The sequence below is a fragment of the Suncus etruscus genome, chromosome 5 (genome assembly GCF_024139225.1).
Source record: "Suncus etruscus isolate mSunEtr1 chromosome 5, mSunEtr1.pri.cur, whole genome shotgun sequence".
Taxonomy (NCBI): domain Eukaryota; kingdom Metazoa; phylum Chordata; class Mammalia; order Eulipotyphla; family Soricidae; genus Suncus; species Suncus etruscus.
In genome coordinates, this window is record NC_064852.1 from 15,214,316 (window position 1) to 15,232,558 (window position 18,243).

At 49.5% G+C, this 18,243-nt stretch overlaps 1 protein-coding gene across 4 annotated transcripts in view; it reads left to right on the plus strand.

The window, feature by feature from the left end:
* The window catches only part of RALGPS1 (Ral GEF with PH domain and SH3 binding motif 1), a 230,184-nt gene that overhangs the window by 173,236 nt on the left and 38,705 nt on the right, over positions 1–18,243 (plus strand). The window lies entirely within an intron of this gene.

The window sequence follows — 18,243 nt, forward strand, 5'->3', positions numbered from 1 at the left end:
GCTAATGAACCCCTAATCCCACTCACAAGAATTTCCTGGCACACCTAGGTCTCAGTAGGGTCATCCTTTCTGTGTACCTGGAATTGAGGAGAAGTCCAGCTCACATATGGATGAGGGTGCCTGTTCGAGATGTTCACTCCCGATAAAGCTGTTCTCTGCCTGTCTTTAGCTCTATGCACATGATGGCCTGTCCCAGGACAACCCCACCACCACCATCCCTGAGTAGTGGGCTCTGGACCACTACCCAGCCCTGGGTAGTCTCCCAGGCAAGCAATGCCAGGGCTTGTTTTCTTGTGTGTGTGTGTGTGTGTGTGTGTGTGTGTGTGTGTGTGTGTGTGTGTGTGTGGTTGGTTTTTGGGTCACACCCGGCAGTGCTCAGGGGTTACTCCTGGATCTGTGCTCAGAAATAGCTCCTGGCAGGCACAGGGGACCATATGGGATGCCGGGATTCGAACTGATGACCTTCTGCATGAAAGGCAAACGCCTTACCTCCATGCTGTCTCTCCGGCCCCTCGTTTTCCTTCTTTTATTGAAGCTTCAGACCATATAGCCCACTGTAGCCCATGACATGATCTCCACCTGGAAGGATGGGTTGCTCAGCAGGTTGGCGTGGAGTAGAGAAGGTGAGCTCACTTTGGGGGTGCAGCTGCTGATCTTGAGTCATCCTTGAATTCCTCTAGTCCTTTCTCACCCTCTTTGAGACTGGTGTCAAGTGATTGTCACTTGCAACCAGAAGGCTTTCTACTTCTGCATCTATACCCCTTTTCTCATTTAGTCACTGAGGGGCTTTAAATTAGTGACTAAGGGTCACTGAGCAGTAGCTCAGTGGGTAGGGTCCTTGTACACAGCCAACCTGTTCAGTCCCTGACAACCCATACAGCCCCCTGAGCCCTACCAGGAGTGATTCCTGCTCTGTGCATGGCCCTTGACCTCAGCATTGTATGTTTGAGTGACTCTTCCATCTCAGCACCAGCTTCACCTTGTCTGGGCTCTCAAGCCTTGGAGCAGAGTTTGGCTTGAAGATGGGTCACATATATTCTGTGCTAACATGGGACAGGTCTGGTAATGTGAGTGTCAGCAAGCCATCCCATGTCTTTGTTCTTGGGAGAAGCTTCCAACAATGGCCTTTTCCTCTGCTGAAGAACAAATGCCATGGGCCATTTCTGTCCCCAGAACAGTTCCTGAACCCTGCAGCCTGAGGACATTGTCTGGACCCTGTGTCTTTGCAGTGGGAGGGATCCTGAGACCTGACAGGTCTCGCCATAGGGATTAGGGGGTGGGGATGGAGGGACAGTGTGGCACCTTCTCTCAGCAGCTGTTTCTTCAGCATATTTAGATGTCCTTTTCTTTGGAGGAGAGCCCAGGAGCCATTGCTGGCAATTCTCAGCCATCTATCTAAGCCAGAGCCCAGATATAAAGACCAAGGAGGACTCCAAGGCCACCCCCACAGGCTCACACCTTTTAGTTCTGGGGACCGAAGGGGGGTCAGGTAACTGAAACCCCGATATTTTTCCCCTGGTCCCATAAATTACCTTCTTAATTTTTTTAAATTACCTTCTTAATTAATCAAAGAATGTTTTTTCAAATTTGGGGGAAATAAGGCCATGCACAGGGAGAGCAGAGCCCTAATGACCCTGGGGTGAGGGCAGGTGTCGGGAGAAATGGGGGCAGAGTTGGAAGTGAGGGGGGGGACAAAGAAGGGTGGGGCCTGGGGTCAAAGGTGCTGTCCAGGGCAGGAATACAGGCACAGGGAAGCATGCTGGAAGGGGGCTGAGGGTCGGGGATCACCGGAAACAGGAGCAGCCAGAGGGAAGAGGGAGATGTGCTGAGATGCAGTCAGGGGCTGGTCTACTTGAAGCTTCCCCAGGCCATTCACCCAGCAGTGGCCTGAGCTACCCCCTGTGCCCACTCTGCCATCAGGTGCCCTGGGTCCTGCACACCAGTTCATAGCCTCCACACTTGGCACTAAGCTGCTTTTCCCCAAGTATGGACAACTGGCAGCTTCTCTGGACCTGGATCTTTTTTTCTCCTCCAAGCTTTAAAAATGTATTCTTGATTTTTAAATGTTTTGAAAATAGAAAGTCACACATTTAAATGTTGTCGCCTGTTTCTGCCTTAATGTCAGCATGCCTTTGGTATGAGTTTGGCACTTGAGTTTGAGTTTGGCATGTTGCTGGGGGAGGGGGAGGGAATAGAGGGGTGTCAGCAGCCTGTTCCAGGTCTGGGGCTATTACAGGCATGTGGGAGACCCGGCCTCACACAGCTGTGGGCACAAATGGGTACAGCATCGATGTGAAATATTCTGGAAGGACACGAGCTTCCAGAATACGGTGAGCTGCTCAGAGCTGGGAAATCAGGCAGTGAGACAGAAATGGGGATGCCCTGTCCAGAGATGATGGCTGAGGAGGAGGCATCCTAGTCACCTCTTGTGACCAGGGGCTGCCCCCAGGAGGGGCCCAGGTCAGCAAGGATCCCCCATTCACACTGGCATGGGTGAGGGGGTTTTGAGCCTGTCTAGCAGGACTGGTGGCTGATGGGTGAACAGGCAACATGGACTGGGCAGGTGCTTGTCTCTGTGAATACTAGGCATGTGGGACCCACAGAGGAGCAGACAAGGGGTGGGTGACATCCTAGGGTTACCAAGTGGGGACTGCAATGCCAGGCGGGAATGCATGTGTGTGCTAACCTGTGCATGGATGGAAGTGGTGTATTTGTGTGTGAATGTATGTGGATAGAAATGGCACGTGTGTGAATGTGTGTAAGTAGCATGTGCATGAAGGTATATATGAGAGATTGTGTGAATAGTGTGTGTACTGTGTGTGTGCCCGAGATTGAAAGGAGGAGTGGTATGAGTGTGGTATGGCACCTCGTATGTGGATGGTATATGTGTGAGAGGAAGGGGGTGCCTGTATGTGTCCTTTAAGTTAGTGTGTGAGTGTATGTGAGTATATGGGATGAGTAAGTGAGTGGCTCGGGTGTGTGTGTGCCTCAGTCTCATGGTCAAGGCCACAGATGCAAATCCAGTGACTCTGGGCTCGTCCGCATTCATGAGTGTCCTGGGCCAGGGAGGAGGTGCCCGGTCTCAGGTCACCCCCACATCTGTATCCAACAATGAGTTGTTGCTTCTAGGGGACATCTGAACCTAGTGCTCACGGGAGATATTAATAGTCAGAAGAAATTCTCTTATAGTCTAATAAATTCTCAAGTCACTGTTGGCTATTTACTATACAAATCAGGGTTCAGGGGCCTGGTTGGGAGTGAGGGCTTCCATTGCTGCTATGTGTGCATGGGGTGTGTTTTCTTTGCTCGCTCTGTCCTTGCTGTGCGACATTAGCAAGCTTCCAACTTTCCTTGTGTTTTTTTTTCTCACTCTCTGTAAACTTTCCCGCAATGTGTGTGTGTGTGTGTGTGTGTGTGTGTGTGTGTGTGTGTGTGTGTGTGTGTGGTTTTCCTTTCTTTCAAATGATTTCCTCAGACCAGGTTCCTAGATATGGACAACGTCCAACGTCCCCCCTATCTTTTCAGCTTCAGACCCATCCTGCCTCCCCACAAGGCTTTCCCGAGCTGCACCCCCCTCCCAAGCCAGACCTGTGGCTTTACCCCGTCTCGCCACAGCCCTGCCAGCCGCTAGCACTGGCCGTCCTTGAAAGTGAATGAGGTCATGGGTTTTCAATGGTGGCTTTTCTCTCTGCGTCTGCATTTCTCGGTCCCCTCAGTCTCCCTGCTTAGAGCCCAGGCGCTCTGCCACTCTCTCACCGGCCAGGGGCTGCCCTCTGCATCCCCTTCACACTCATAGGCACACAGACACACAGACACACACACACACACAAACACACACACACAGTGCTGGAATGGGTGCCAAATGGCCAGCGGCTCTCTAAATGGTGTGAGACCCCCTTGGATCCCTTCGGATTGTGTCTTTCCTGCTTATCAGGGTGGCCCAGGAATGGCTATGGACTCTGTACTTCTAAGAACATGTTTCTGCCCCCACCACCATGAATTCTTGGAGCTATTAAGAACAGGGCCATCTATCGCTGAGACCAGATGGCCCCTGCGGATATGGGGCCAGACTGATGGGTCGTTGTAGTTGGAAAGGTGCCCCTATGTGCTCTCCTTACTCTCTTCTCCTGGCACCCTGTAAAGGAAAGTGGGGAGCTAGAGCTAGACAGTGGGGAGAATGGAGTGTCCACTCTAGCAGGACAGAGGGGTCAAGGGCCTGTAACTCTTTGGAGGAATATGGAGAGCTTGGCAGCCACATTCATGCTGCTTTGGTTTGATTTTCACTCCCTCTTTTTTTAGCCTTGATTATTGCTTGATTTGGTTTCTTTGTTTATTTTAAAGACATACCCAGGATATACATGAATGAATCTCTTCAGAAGTGCCAGGGCATCCTTAATTTTCAGTCTACCCCTCAGTCTTCTACCCTACCTCTCAGTCTTCTCTGTCCTGCCCTGGTACTCAATCGCAGGTGCCCATAGTGAGGTGAGTCTCCAAAGCACCTGGGTCCCACCACAGCAGGCCCTTGTAGAGATGCAGGTCCCAAATTTCCTCTGTACTCTGCTGGGGGTGAGACCTTTCTATGGCAGTTCTCATGTCGCCCTTCCCTGCTTTTTGTTCCCCTAAAAACACTCTCCAATAGGGGCTGAGCAACAACACAGTGGGTAGGCCGTTTGCCTTGCACACGGTTGATCTGGGTTTGACTCCTGGCATCCCATATGGTCCCCTGAGCCTGTCAGGATTGATTCCTGAATGCAGAGCCAGGAGTAACCCCTGAGCAACACCACCAGGTATGGCCCAAAACCAAAAACAATTCTTTAACAAAGGGAACAGAAAATTTTTGGACTCTCTCAACAAGAGGTACATTTGGGGCTGGAGAGATAGCATGGAGGTAAGGCATTTGCCTCGCAAGTAGAAGGACAGTGGTTTGAATCCCGGCATCTCATATGGTTCCCCGAGCCTGCCAGGAGCGATTTCTGAGCACAGAGCCAGGAGTAACCCCTGAGTGCCACCGGGTGTGACCCAAAAACAAAAACAAGAGGTACATTTGGGTCTCTCCATCCCCCAATACGCTCCTGTTGTTGTAGAGTTAACAGCGAGCTAGTGGATGTGAGAAGGAAGGAAATGAGCCAGTTGAAACTTTCCAGGACTGCTCAAACCAGCTCAAACCTAGTGCTTCAAACCACTAGGGCAAAGGATCCACGTATTCTTGCTTTATGCATTGTGAGTACAGGAGATGGGTCTGGCCTCCAGGTCGGGTCTGCGACCATGGGTCTGCAGCTCTATATCTGTCCACGTTGTCCCAGACACCTGTCTGCGTGTCCTCTGGGGCACCAGTTAACAGGTTTGGTAGTGGTGATTTCTTCTCTCTTTGCACCCTCAGAGCTGTCAGTGCTGCATCCAGGGGGGCTAGGAGAGTCTCCTCGAAGTTTGAGGTCGCTGCTGGTGTTTGTGCATGTATCTCTGTGTGCATCTATGTGTCTCTGTGTGTGCGTATCTATGTGTATATATGTGTGTCGGTGTGCATTTTTGTGTGTTTCTGTGTATCTGAGCATATCTCTTTGTGTCTGCATGTCTGTGTGTACATGTGTTTGTATGTCTGTGTATATACATATGTGTGTCTCTGCATGTTTTTGTATGTGCACATGCCCACCTCATTCCCTAGATGTGGAGAGCCCCCTAGGAACCCAGCTAGGTGCCCCTGAAAATTTAGGGTGATTCAAGGGTGGATCCCAACTGGCCCCTATTCCACTCTCTTCCTCCTTCAATGGCGACTCCAAGCCCCAGGAGGTGAGTGTGGGCCTGGAGCCCAGGGAGCACCTATTGTTCCACTTTACTATCACCCACCTTCCAGATGACCACGGGCAGGCACAGGGGACCTCTCAGAGCTGGACTGCGCCTTTCCTGCTCTGCTCCAGCACTGGGCCCTGTGTAAATGACACTGGTGTCCATCTGCTCTGGACCCTATGTTTAATGCACACATCTCCTGTCATGGCCACAGTGATGCCCCAGATTTAAATGTATGCTATGAGCATGTGGTCTGTCTGCTGAATGCTTCTGTGGGGTTTCTCTGCCAGCCCCTGGGGGCTGTGTCCTACAGGCTCTGCACCCCCAGTTCTGGTGCTTGTGGAGATACCCAGGGTGTGTCGCCACCTACTTTCCTTCTCTATGGTTCTTGTCCTTGAGCAGGCCTCGCCCTTCCACTGCTCTCTCAGCTTTCTCTGGCCATCCCGCCATGCTGGCCACTCCTCTCAGCTGCATAGTCTGGGTTGAGATGGGTCATACTGGCACGAGAGCTAAAGGGCAGTGAGCAGGAAAGGCAGAGGAGGAGCTGGAACTGAGCAAAGGTGGCACTAGGAGACCAGCCACAGTCAAAGGCCAGGCTGGGCCCAGGGCCCACCGTCCAGCTTCTGACATCATTCCCTAAGTATGGAGGCTGATGGGCTGAGGCAGGCAGCACTGTGGGAACAGGTGGAAGCTTCGACCCAGAAAGGTGGAAACAGGCCACCAGCCTTTGCTGGCTGTTTCTCTTCCTGCCTTGAGCAGGAAGGGGAGGAAGGCTCTGACGCTCCCCTTTTGGTGGGGCTGAGCGCTGCACCTCCTCCATGAGACCTACTGGTGGACCTTCCTTGTGGGTCCATCCTGGGACAGGAGAAGGCAGAGGGTACCTGGTGTGCACAGTGTAATCCAGAGAAAGGCCACATGGTGGAGCAGGAGGAGGGGTGGGCATCCCGGGACAGTCCCCAGAAACCCACATACTCATCTCTACCAGGAAAGGAGGTGAGAGATGAGAACCCCTTAATCCCTCCAAAACCCCAGATTCAAATTCACAAGAATCCTGATGTCTCCCTCCCTCCGAGGAGCTGGAGGGCCCTTTCCTTAGCCCACCACAGACAGGCGAGAATGTGCTTAAACAGCGGAAGTCAGCGTGGCTCTAGCTAACCCTCTAAGAATCCTTTGCTTGTCGTCCAGAAATTACGGGGCTTGGAGATTGCGGGATCGAATGTCGCTTTTTTCCGGCCGTTTCCACTGACAAATGCAGAAATCGGGCTGTTTTTGGCCTCCTCCTCCCATTATCGTCTGCAATCCTTAAAGACGAGGTAAAGCACGGCTCAGTGCGGAGCCGTGAGTACATTAGGGGAAGTGGAAAATGCTTGAGCACCCGAAGCCACTGGCCGTGAGCTCACTCCCTGGCCAGGGTCCTGGCGGCCTCGGATGTCCAGGGGCTTTTCTGTGCACAGTAGCAGCGCTCGGAGCCAGGGCTGGAAAGACAAGCTCCAGAGTGTTTACTTTGGCATGCGGGCAGCTTCGGGCCTACCCCATCTAGGGCAGGTTTCCGAAGCGTTCATTGGGAGAAGGCGCGCTTGCATTTCCTTTCGGTGACGTTCGCTGCGCTGGAAAACCTCTGTAGGGCCCCGAGAAATGCAGATGCTCCACGAAGAGATGGGGACTCGGGGCTGTCCTGAGCGGTGGGATTGATGGTGGAGGCCCAAGACACAAAGCATGGATTCAACACAGTCTCCAAACACCCTCTCCTCTACATCCCCCATACACTCCCCCAGATATTTTCTGCACCCTGCCTTTGCAAGGCTTCATGCCAACCCCGGAGAAGGCAGAGATGGGTCAGGCACAGCTCTCACCCTCACTGATTCATGAAATGCTGTCAGACATGAAGCAGAGGGGAGAGTGGGAGCGAGAAGAGAGTGGAAGCAAAGAGGGGAGCAGAGCTCCTGCCTGGCCAGCTTTGGATGGTGTGTCCTCCCCCTTGGGTCCTTCCTCTTGGGAGGAGACCTGCTCTGACTTGGAATCAGGAAGTTGGTGGGGAGACCAGAGAGGCAGGAGGAGAATGGAGCATTAATAGGAGTCTGGGGTGGTTGACGGCACTCAACCAGTTTCTTTTCCAGGCAGAGTATGATGGGGGTGCTGAAACTTTGGGGGGGTGTGGCCCCAGGGGTTTCTGAAATGTTTTGGATTATGTCTGAAAAGGGGACTCCTCATAGATCAAATACATTTGGGAACCTTTTCCCTAAAGATCTGGGAAGGAAGGAAGTTGGAAGGGAGAGAGAAGGAACACTCCAGAGGGAAGGAAATGGATCTCGCTCTTTAGTATAGGTACTTTAGTAGTACCTATTCCTAGCTAAAATGGCCAAAATACATTAAAAAAAATGTATCTCCCTTTTCATTTCTTAATACCCTGTGTCTGCATCTGATTGTTTCTCAATTCCTTCACTTAAAATGCATCATGAGGGGCCGGGAAGGTGGCGCTAGAGGTAAGGTGTCTGCCTTGCAAGTGCTAGTGTAGGACAGACTGCGGTTCGATCCCCCGGTATCCCATATGGTCCCCCCAAGCCAGGGGTGATTTCTGAGTGCATAGCCAGGAGTAACCCCTGAGTATCAAACGGGTGTGGCCCAAACACACACACACACACACACACACACACACACACACACACAAAATGCATTTGAGGGGTGATTTCTGAGCGCATAGCCAGGAGTAACCCCTGAGCATCAAACGGGTGTGGCCCAAACACACACACACACACACACACACACACACACACACACACACACACACACACAAAATGCATTTGAGTACCAGAGAGATAATACAACAGCTAGGACATTTGCCTTGCACACAGCCAACCTGGGCTCAATCCTCAGCATCTCTTACGGTCCCCCCAAGCCTGCCTGGAGTAATTCTGAGTTCAATATCGAGGATAAACCCTTGAGCACTGGGTGTGACCCCAAAATAAAAACAAACCTCCCTCTCCAAAAAAAAAAAAAGTATCATTGATGTCTTCCCATACTCATTCTTAACCAGTTTAACCTTTGCTAGAATTATGACATTCCACTGCTTGAATTCTTATATTTTTAATCATTTATCTAACCCATGTAAATTTTCACAATTACATATAACCAGTAGTGTGAATAGGCCTCATTTATAGGAGTCTGGCCTCTGAATCTATTTCCAGGAATATAGTTGCTGGATCCTGGTAAGAGTATGTTTGAAACCTATGGCCCCCACTGACTAATCACTTTCTGTTCCCTCAGCCTCATATGGGCATCACCAGACCTGTATGCTTAACCTTCATCAACATCTATTTCACCTTCACCAACTGAAATGGCAAACAGAGTCTGTTTCAATGTGTGCCTCCTTTATTATTAATGGGGCAAAACCATCTCCCAAGACCATCATTGAACCTGGCATTCATCACAGATGCAAACATTTTTCCTCCTTGACATGGGTGCCTCCACCTTGTGGATGAATTTTCAGTGGCCCCCTGTGGACACATGTGCATTTCTTTCCCATATAGTCTAACGTGACCATCTTTTTGTTTCTGGCTTGAGTTTCATCTGGGATTTTTCCTCCCCCATGGGAAGGAACGAAGCAGGCATCTAGCTTTGTGTTGATTCTCCTCAGCAGAGAATCATTTGTTCCAGGTGCCTCTTCCCCAGTGGTTTAGAATGTTCTTCCTCCCTCGCTGAGTTCCAGGGGTCTTCTACATCTGGTACTGAGGAGAGAAACCATATTTGAGAGCAGGCTCTTCTCAGACTTTTTCTGGCCTTCTCATTCTGCCAGCTGACCTCAGAACTCAATCTTGGAGTCGGCTACAACTCGTATGTGAATTAGATCCTAATTGACATCTTTGAAGGTTGTCTTTTCTAAGAATAGTCCTTATAGAACAGACATGTTCTTTTATAGTCTTCATATATTTTCACTTGATCCGTTCGTGTTATTTCCCTCCCTTTACTGCCAAAGTTTGTTAACATTCTTGTCATGAAAATCAAAATAGAACACTGGGGAGAAAAGTCTCATGTCTGTATTTTTGTTTCAGTGAAGTACATTCTTCAGAGAAGTGCTACTACTAAGTTTAGGAGAGGTATAAAGTTAATTTTTGGTTGGTTGGTTTTAGTTTTGGAAACACACCCGGCAGTGCTCAGGCTGCTCCTGACTCTGTGCTCAAAGAATATTCCTGGTAGGATTGGAGGACCATCTGAAGTGCCAGGGATCAAACTCAGGTCAACTATGTGCAAGACAGATGCCTTACCCACTGTACTATCTCACTGGCCTATGTTTAGTTTACTTTTAATAAAGGTTATTTCATCTTTCTGTGAAATATGTCTTATTTATATAGGTCACTTATGTGTCATTTTAAATTTACTCTAAGGGGGGGCCAGAGAGATAGCATGGAGGTAAGGTGTTTGCCTTGTATGCAGAAGGACAGTGTTTCAAATCCCAGCATCTCACATGGTCCCCCAAGCCTGCCAGGAGTGATTTCTGAGCGTAGAACCAGGAGTGACCCCTGAGCGCTGCTGGGTGTGACCCAAAAACAAACAAAAAAAAGATGTCTTTAGGGCCCGGAGAGATAGCATGGAGGTAAGGCATTTGCCTTGCATGCAGAAGGACAGTGGTTCGAAACCCGGCATCCCAAATGGTCCCCCAAGCCTGCCAGGAGTGATTTCTGAGCATAGAGCCAGGAGGAACCCCTGAGCGCTGCCAGATGTGACCCAAAAAAACAAAAATAAAACAAATTTACTCTGAGGAACTCAATAGTTGTATTTTTTTTAAGTTTGTACAATATCTTTTCCCCATCCCATTTTCTTTTCTTTTTTTTTTTGAGTTTTTTTTTTATTTATTTAAACACCTTAATTACATACATGATTGTGTTTGGGTTTCAGTCATGTAAAGAACACCACCCATCACCAGTGCAACATTCCCATCACCAATGTCCCAAGTCTCCCTCCTCCCCACCCATCCCATTTTCTAACAATGGTTGCTGGATAAAAATGCTGTTACTGATTTATATATACATATATGTTCAGTTTGAACTTAATTTTACTCTCTAGTATTTCTTTTTTTTTATTTAAACAACTTTATTACATACATGATTGTGTTTGGGTTTCAGTCATGTAAAGAACACCACCCATCACCAGTGCAACATTCCCATCATCAATGTCCCAAATCTCCCTCCTCACCACCCAACCCCCGCCTGTACTCTAGACAGGCTTTCTATTTCCCTCGTACATTCTCTTTATTAGGATAGTTCAAAACGTAGTTATTTCTCTAACTAAAATCATCCCTGTTTGTGGTGAGCTTCATGAGGTGAGCTGTAACTTCCAGCTCTTTTCTCTTTTGTGTCTGAAAGTTATTATTGCAAGAATGTCTTTCATTTTTCTTAAAACCCATAGATGAGTGAGACCATTCTGCGTCTTTCTCTTTCTCTCTGACATATTTCACTCAGCATAATAGATTCCATGTCCATCCATGTATAGGAAAATTTCATGACTTCATCTCTCCTGATGGCTGCATAATATTCCATTTTGTATATGTACCACAGTTTCTTTAGCCATTCATCTGTTGAAGGCTATCTTGGCTGTTTCCAGAGTCTTGCTATGGTAAATAGTGCTGCAATGAATATAGGTGTAAGGAAGGGATTTTTGTATTGTATTTTTGTGTTCCTAGGGTATATTCCTAGGTGTGATATAGCTAAGTCGTATGGGAGCTAGATTTCCAGTTTTTGGAGGAATCTCCATATTGCTTTCCATAAAGGTTGAACTAGACGGATTCCCACCAGCAGTGGATAAGAGTTCCTTTCTCTCCACATCCCCGCCAACACTGCTTGTTCTCATTCTTTGTGATGTGTGCCAATCTCTGGGATGTGAGGTGGTACTTCATACTCTCTAGTATTTCTAGCTGATTATTCTTGATGATATAATTACTCAAGTCATGTGATAACTGATTATATCATCCCCAAATGTTATTTATATTTTGGATTCTTAATAGCTTATTTCTTTTTTTTTTTAATAGCTCATTTCTAATCTTATCTCTTTGGCTTGTTCATCCAGCAGAGAACTGAATGATAACAGAGTGACCAGTCATCTTGATTTATTCTTTTGCATAAAATTTCAGTAGGAAGAACAGTGTTTACATGTTTCAAACATGCCCTTATATCCCATGACAGAATTCTGCTCAGTGATATATTGGGAGTGGATAGTAAAGTCCTCAATGAGTTTTCAACATCTTTTAAGATCATCTCTCAAAATATTCTCATTCTCCTATAATAAATACATTTGCTTTGTCATTCCTTAATAAGCCACCAATTCAGTTTGCTAATCTTATTATAAAACACTGGTGAGTTTCACGTAAGCTTAAATTAGCTCATGTTTTATTTGAAATCTGTGAAACTTTGTTGTCTGAGGGAATTGGTCCTCTTTTACGCCATCCCTGCTTGCCAGGCTTTGGTTTCATCATTCCAGTCGAGTCATAAAGAGAGCAGCAAACCTTCCTGCCTTTCTGTGCTCAGAAACAGCCAAGCTAATGTTCCATTTTAAATCTCTGCGGGTGCTTTCCATAAGACCATTTGGATGTCCTATTTTGTATTTGAAGAATATTGAATCAATATTGCTAATAGTTTTTCTCTTTTGGCAAGTTTTTTTTTTATCCAGTTCTTGAGATAATTTGGGAAGAAAGATTTTCTTAGGAAGCACCCATTGCATCTGGGTTTTCAAGTATGTTGGCATAGGAGCAACGCATACTCCCATTTTGACACTTCTATATTTGGAGCCTTACTCTCCGTCACCCCACACACTGCAGAGCTGTGCTCATTTTCTTTATTTTTCCCTCCATCACACATAGCAAAAGATGGTGTCCTTTATCTTCCAGGGACCAATTTTCAGTACTCTGTGTCGTTCTAGAGGGCTTTTTTTTTTCTTATTTGTCACTTCTGTTCTTTATAGCTTTATTTGGCCTCGCCGGCTTTTATTTCCTCTTTTTTTCCCTTAATATTTCACCACAAACACCAGATTTACTTATATTAATAAAAAAAAAAAGTTGGGGCCAAAGCAATAGCACAGCAGGTAGAGCACTTGCCTTGCAAGCAGCCAACCCAGGTTAAATCCCCTGCACCTCATATGGTCCCGTGAGCCTACCAAGAGTGGTTTCTGAGTGCAGAGCCAGGAGTAACCCTTGGTGTGGGCCAAAAACAAAAGCAAACAAAAAATCTTAATTATGAGTGTGGACGGGCTGGGGGGTGTGGTGGAGTAGATTTTTCTTTGAGGCCTTTGATTGTCGCTTCCAACAGAGTATTTTAATTTCAGTTTCTTCTTGCATCTCTTAAATTATCTGGCATGTTTCTCCTCTTTCTTCTCCACTCCCCCTCCACTTTCCCTTTTCTTTCCAGTATGGCTTATTTTTAACGTTTGTTTTTATGACAGGGGCTGGAGAGGGAGTGGAATTGCCCCAGGCTTACCCAAACCACATGGACTATGAGTATGGGAGGTACTTTTCCCAAAGGAAAAGGCCAGGCCTGTGTCCAAGAGCAGTGGGAGTGGATGTGGGGCTGACCGCAGCGCCGGCTCCTGCCCCCTGCCCGTCGAGACGTCGTTGGGCTGAACAACGATCACTCACGTCATTTTCTTGGCACAGCCTTCCTTTTGCACCCAGCAGCCCAGTTAGCGGAGATCACATGAAGGTGATGTCCTCATGCCTCTTCTCTCTGCTCACTGGAATAACAGCACATGCTGTTGCTTGCTCCTAGCCCTCTCCGGGGGACATTCACAAATAGCAGGTCATCTCACTGCCCCTGTTGGTGCCCAGGGAGTCCTGGCACCTTTCCAGAGGAGGAAAGCAGGCCACTTTCTCTGTTCACCTGTGGGAGTCTGATGCATCTGTCTGACAGGCATCTGTCTGGCTATGTCTTGGGCCTTTATGGTCCTAAGCCTTTGCACCCAGAAATCAGCCCAGACACATGGGGACTTCTGCACATGGCTGTGGTCCCCAGCACAACACTCCCTGGATAAACACTTTTTTGTTTTTTTTTTGTTTTTGTTTTTGGGTCACACCCAGTGATGCTCTAGGCGTTACTCCTGGCTATGCACTCAGGAATTGCTCCTTGCTTGGGGAACCATATGGGATGCCGGGGGATTGAACCAAGGTCCTAGGTCAGCTGCGTGCAAGGCAAACACCCTACCAGTGCGCTATCACTTCGGTCCCCTGGATAAACTCTTGTGTGTATACATTTCTTTTTTTTTTTTTTTTTTTTTTTTTCTGTTTTTTCGGGCCACACACGTTTGATGCTCAGGGATTACTCCCGGCTCAGCGCTCAGAAATTGCCCCTGCCTTGGGGAGACCATATGGGACATCGGGGGATCGAACTGCGGTCTTTCCTTGGCTAGCGCTTGCAAGGCAGACACCCTACCTCTCGCGCCACCTCTCCGGCCCCATGTGTACACATTTCTGTGCCAGTCTGTTGCATTAAATAATTAAGGATGGTGGTGGATAGAGGTGGAGGATGGATGGTGAGATCTTTCTCTGCCACCCCAGGCCACGTGGCTCCACAACCCCCATCCAGCTGGCGGATCCCAGGTTTAGGTGAACGGCGGAATCACTCATCCAGAGACAGGCATCAGGAAGCATTAGCTTTATTCATCCCTATATACCACATGTGTGGCCTATATCATAACCTTTTAAGCAATTGCTATTCTTAGCTTGCCCTGCATCTTAACTCCTTTCAGCCATCTTCCCTTTCACCTCCATGCTGGCCAAAGACCAAAAGGGCAGAGACCCAAAAAGGCCCGAATCCCCTGGGTCAAAGGCTTTATCTACCTTTTCCAAGACCCCTCCCAGGAATGGGCGGGGTCTTGCAGGTAAGGTCAAGTTACCTAGGGAGAAAGGGTGGGGGATGAGGCTTCTATCAGGAGGGAGCAAGCTAGTGTGCAGTTGGGGCTTTATGCCTGCGTGATCCTAGTTAGGGGCGCTCACAGCCCCCGGTGCTCTGTCCTGCCTCTGGGTGCTAGAGCTGCTGAACTCTGTCCCCACAGCAGCCGAGATGGCTTTGCGCCTTTGCACCATGTTGGCAGCAGGAACCCCAAATGAGCTGTCGTTCTGTTTCATTTGGAACTAATCAGGACGGTTGATACGATCCAGCCACACGGTGTAGTCCGGGATGCCAGTACGCCTCATTTCTGAGATTTGAAAGTGATCTTTCTGAGGCAGAACAAGAGAACACGGGTGGCAGGGGGCTGTTGGTCGGGGGGAGGTGAGCCTTTCATCTCTAACTTTAACAGGGAGAGCAAATGGAAAGCATACGATGGGAAGGCAGAAGAGTGCTGGCCTGGGAGGGTTTTTTTCCCCTCGACAGAGCAGAATTTCCCTTGTAAAATAGATAACTGTGTTCGAGAAACCCCAGGCGGGTGGAACAAGAGAGCAGTGAAGCCGCGGGACTGGGGGGCGAGGCCTGTGCCAGCCTTGGGTGGGCTCCCTGCCATGGCTCTTGGGTGTCCTAGAGCTCAGAGAAGGGTCTATTCAGGAAAGCTGTCCTTGCTTACATGGGCCAAGGTGCTTGTAGACACCCCCATGGGGGGCCCAGAGTCTGTCAGGAAGGTTTGGCCCCCAGCCCAGCTGCACAAGGCACCCCCTCCCTCGATGCCCTGGGCACTCTGCCCCCTCTGGGCAGTCTGACTGGCTATGTCACCAGCACTGTGCCCATCTGCTGGGAGGTCTACTGCAGGTGGGCAAGTCAGTGGTGTCCTGAAGAGCTCGTATCCCAAAGCCAGCCAGTGGTTGTGGATCCCAGCCTGAAGGCCTAGATCCTTGGAGTCAAATAAATCTAAAGTTCCTGAGTCCCACTCAGGCAGCCTGGGGATCTTAGGTAAGTTGCTTTTCCACTTCTGCTTCATGCCAAGTGAAGTGGGACAAAGAAGGTAATGGAGGGGGTATGCAGGGATTCCAGGGGATGGCCCCTGTTTGTCACTCTTTTTTTGTTTATTTGTTTTGTTTTGTTATTTTTGGGTCATACCCAGTGGCACTTGGGTTACTCCTAGCAGGCCCAGGAGATCATAGGGATGCTGGGAAACAATTGTGGGCCTGCCTCATGTAAGGCAAATGCCCTACCCACTGTGCTCTATCACTCTGGCCACCCTCTTGGCTTGTCACTCTTGCGAGGAGTCCTGCAGTGTGTCTGCTTCTCCCAGTCTGGCCTGTCCCTGGCACCACTCAACCCTTGGCCTGGCAGGCCCACAAGGCCAATCCCATTGGGTCCATGGCCAGAATCTACTGTAGAGACCGTGTGAAGAGGGAGGATCCTCGTTGCCCTGGTTGGGCTCTCCCGGTCCAGATGGACGTTCCCAGGCCCAGTAGGAGGAGGCGGGCAGCAAGCATGAAACCGGCATTTAGGTGCCATTCATGCTCATTCTTCTGCAGGCATCCTCTCCCTCTGCCCAGAAACCTGGCTCTGGATCGAGGTCAGCTAAGCCCAGGGCTGGGCATTGCTCACAGCCACCACCCCACCCCACCCGACCCAAGGACCAAGGCTTTGCAGAGGCCACCCAGACAGTAAGCGGTGAAACTGGGTTTCCCGGCTCCACACTCGCTCCCCCTTAGACCACAGCTGCCTGTCACATGGCAGATCAGGCAGGGTGCCCAGGCCTGGGTGGGCCACCAGTGCCGGGACCCGTGGGTGCCAGGAGTGGTGGTGAGACATGGGGGAACCCTTGTGGAGCAAGTTGGCTGCCACAGGGAAGCCAGGCTGGAAGAGACACAAGCTCGGTTGTCCCTGAGCTCAGAGAAGGGCCAGGGGTGAAGGGCCCTCACGCAGCAGCAGATGCAGGCCTGCGCTTCCTCTCTGCTCAGTCGCCTCTGAACTGTGCTTGCTTCGCCTCATGTAAATAAACCGTCTTGGGGTGGACTCTTGGCACGAAGTCTGGCGTAGAGCAACTTGTCATCATCAGATACATCATCATCTTTGTCATTATGATGAGGGCCATGATGAATGTCTAGCTCCTGGGACAGAACTCAGGGCCTGTGAAGTTCCAATGCTCTGCTAAACCCAATCCCTGGCCTCTTGATCTGATTTTTTTGTTTGTTTTGGAGCCACAGTCAGTGGTACCCAAGGCTTACTTCTAGCTCTGTGCTCAATGATCACTCCTGCCAGGTCCTTTGGGACCATATGGGGTACTGAGAATCGAACCTGGGGCAACTGCATGCAAGGAAAATAGGTTTTTACCTTCCTAACTATTGCTCCAGCCCCCACAGAGCCAGTTTTAGACACACATTCAGATTCAACCAAAATGAATCGAGCCCCAAAGGCAGCAGCGCACACAGAGCACAGAGAGGTTAAAGTCAGGATACACTGGTGCTAGGAGAGCAATTTGCTCATCCAGCATACATACTAAGATCTGGTGCAATCCAGGGTGGCTGCTTTCTGTTCTAGGTTCCCCATAGACACGGACTCATTGTTCCTGTGACCCTGTTCTGTTCCTGACCAAGCAACCTGAACGGTCTGGCTCTCTGCTCTGTTGCTCACAATTCCGTGATTTATGGCCTATTCATTTTTGTTCAGCTCCCAGGATGGGGAACTCCAGTGTCCTGCCTCAACATTACCACTTCTGCACCAAACGTTCCCACTATGAGTAACACCAGCCTTCATTTCTTCATTCCTTCCTTCTAAGATGAATGCCCACCAGCAGCTGCTGCCTGGGGCAGTAGGGGTATGTGTTGGGAGGTAGGGGAAGGGAACATACTTCCTCCCAGAACCATCTTTTGCATCTCATGGGGGAAGCAAACCTTCTACCTGAGAAGCACATGGGTCACTTGCGGTGTGTGCAGACCTCATGTGGGGGGCTTGTGGCCACACCGATTCATAGCGTTTGCTTTAGGCTCCTGAAGAAGGCCTGGTCCCACCTTGTAGTGGCTCCTGGGCACCTGGACAGTGTGTGTCATCCTCTCTCTGCTTCTTTAAAATGTGTCAGCTCATGAGCTGGGTCCACTAGGCTGGTTCAAGTCTGCACGAAGCTGCCCCTACGGGCCCTTTATCCTGCCAACCCCTCAGCACAGAGTCTGCATTTGGTGGCATTGATGGCTGGAATGGTCTTTCCGTGATGGCTGTGCTAAGCTGCTTCTGCTAGATCAGGATGGGAAGAAGGGGTCAGGGAAGGAGATGTCTGTGGGTGTCCACCCACGGCACCAGGAGCTCCTTTACAGGGAGAATTATTCCTGGTGACTCTGACTAAGGAACCCAGTGCGCCTAGGAAGAGAGGAAGTGGAAACGGATCCTCTGAGAAGTGCTAGCATATGTTTCTGCAATTTAACGGCTTCCCGTAACAATGTGCAGCTATTTTAAAAGCAGACGAATGAGTCACTGTATCCAGCAGTTCACCCCACTCCCCGCTAGAAGGCAGGAAGCACGTGCCCCAGGGCGGCCTGCCTGGGTCCCACACAGTCAGTCATTCCTAACCTCCAACCTGGAG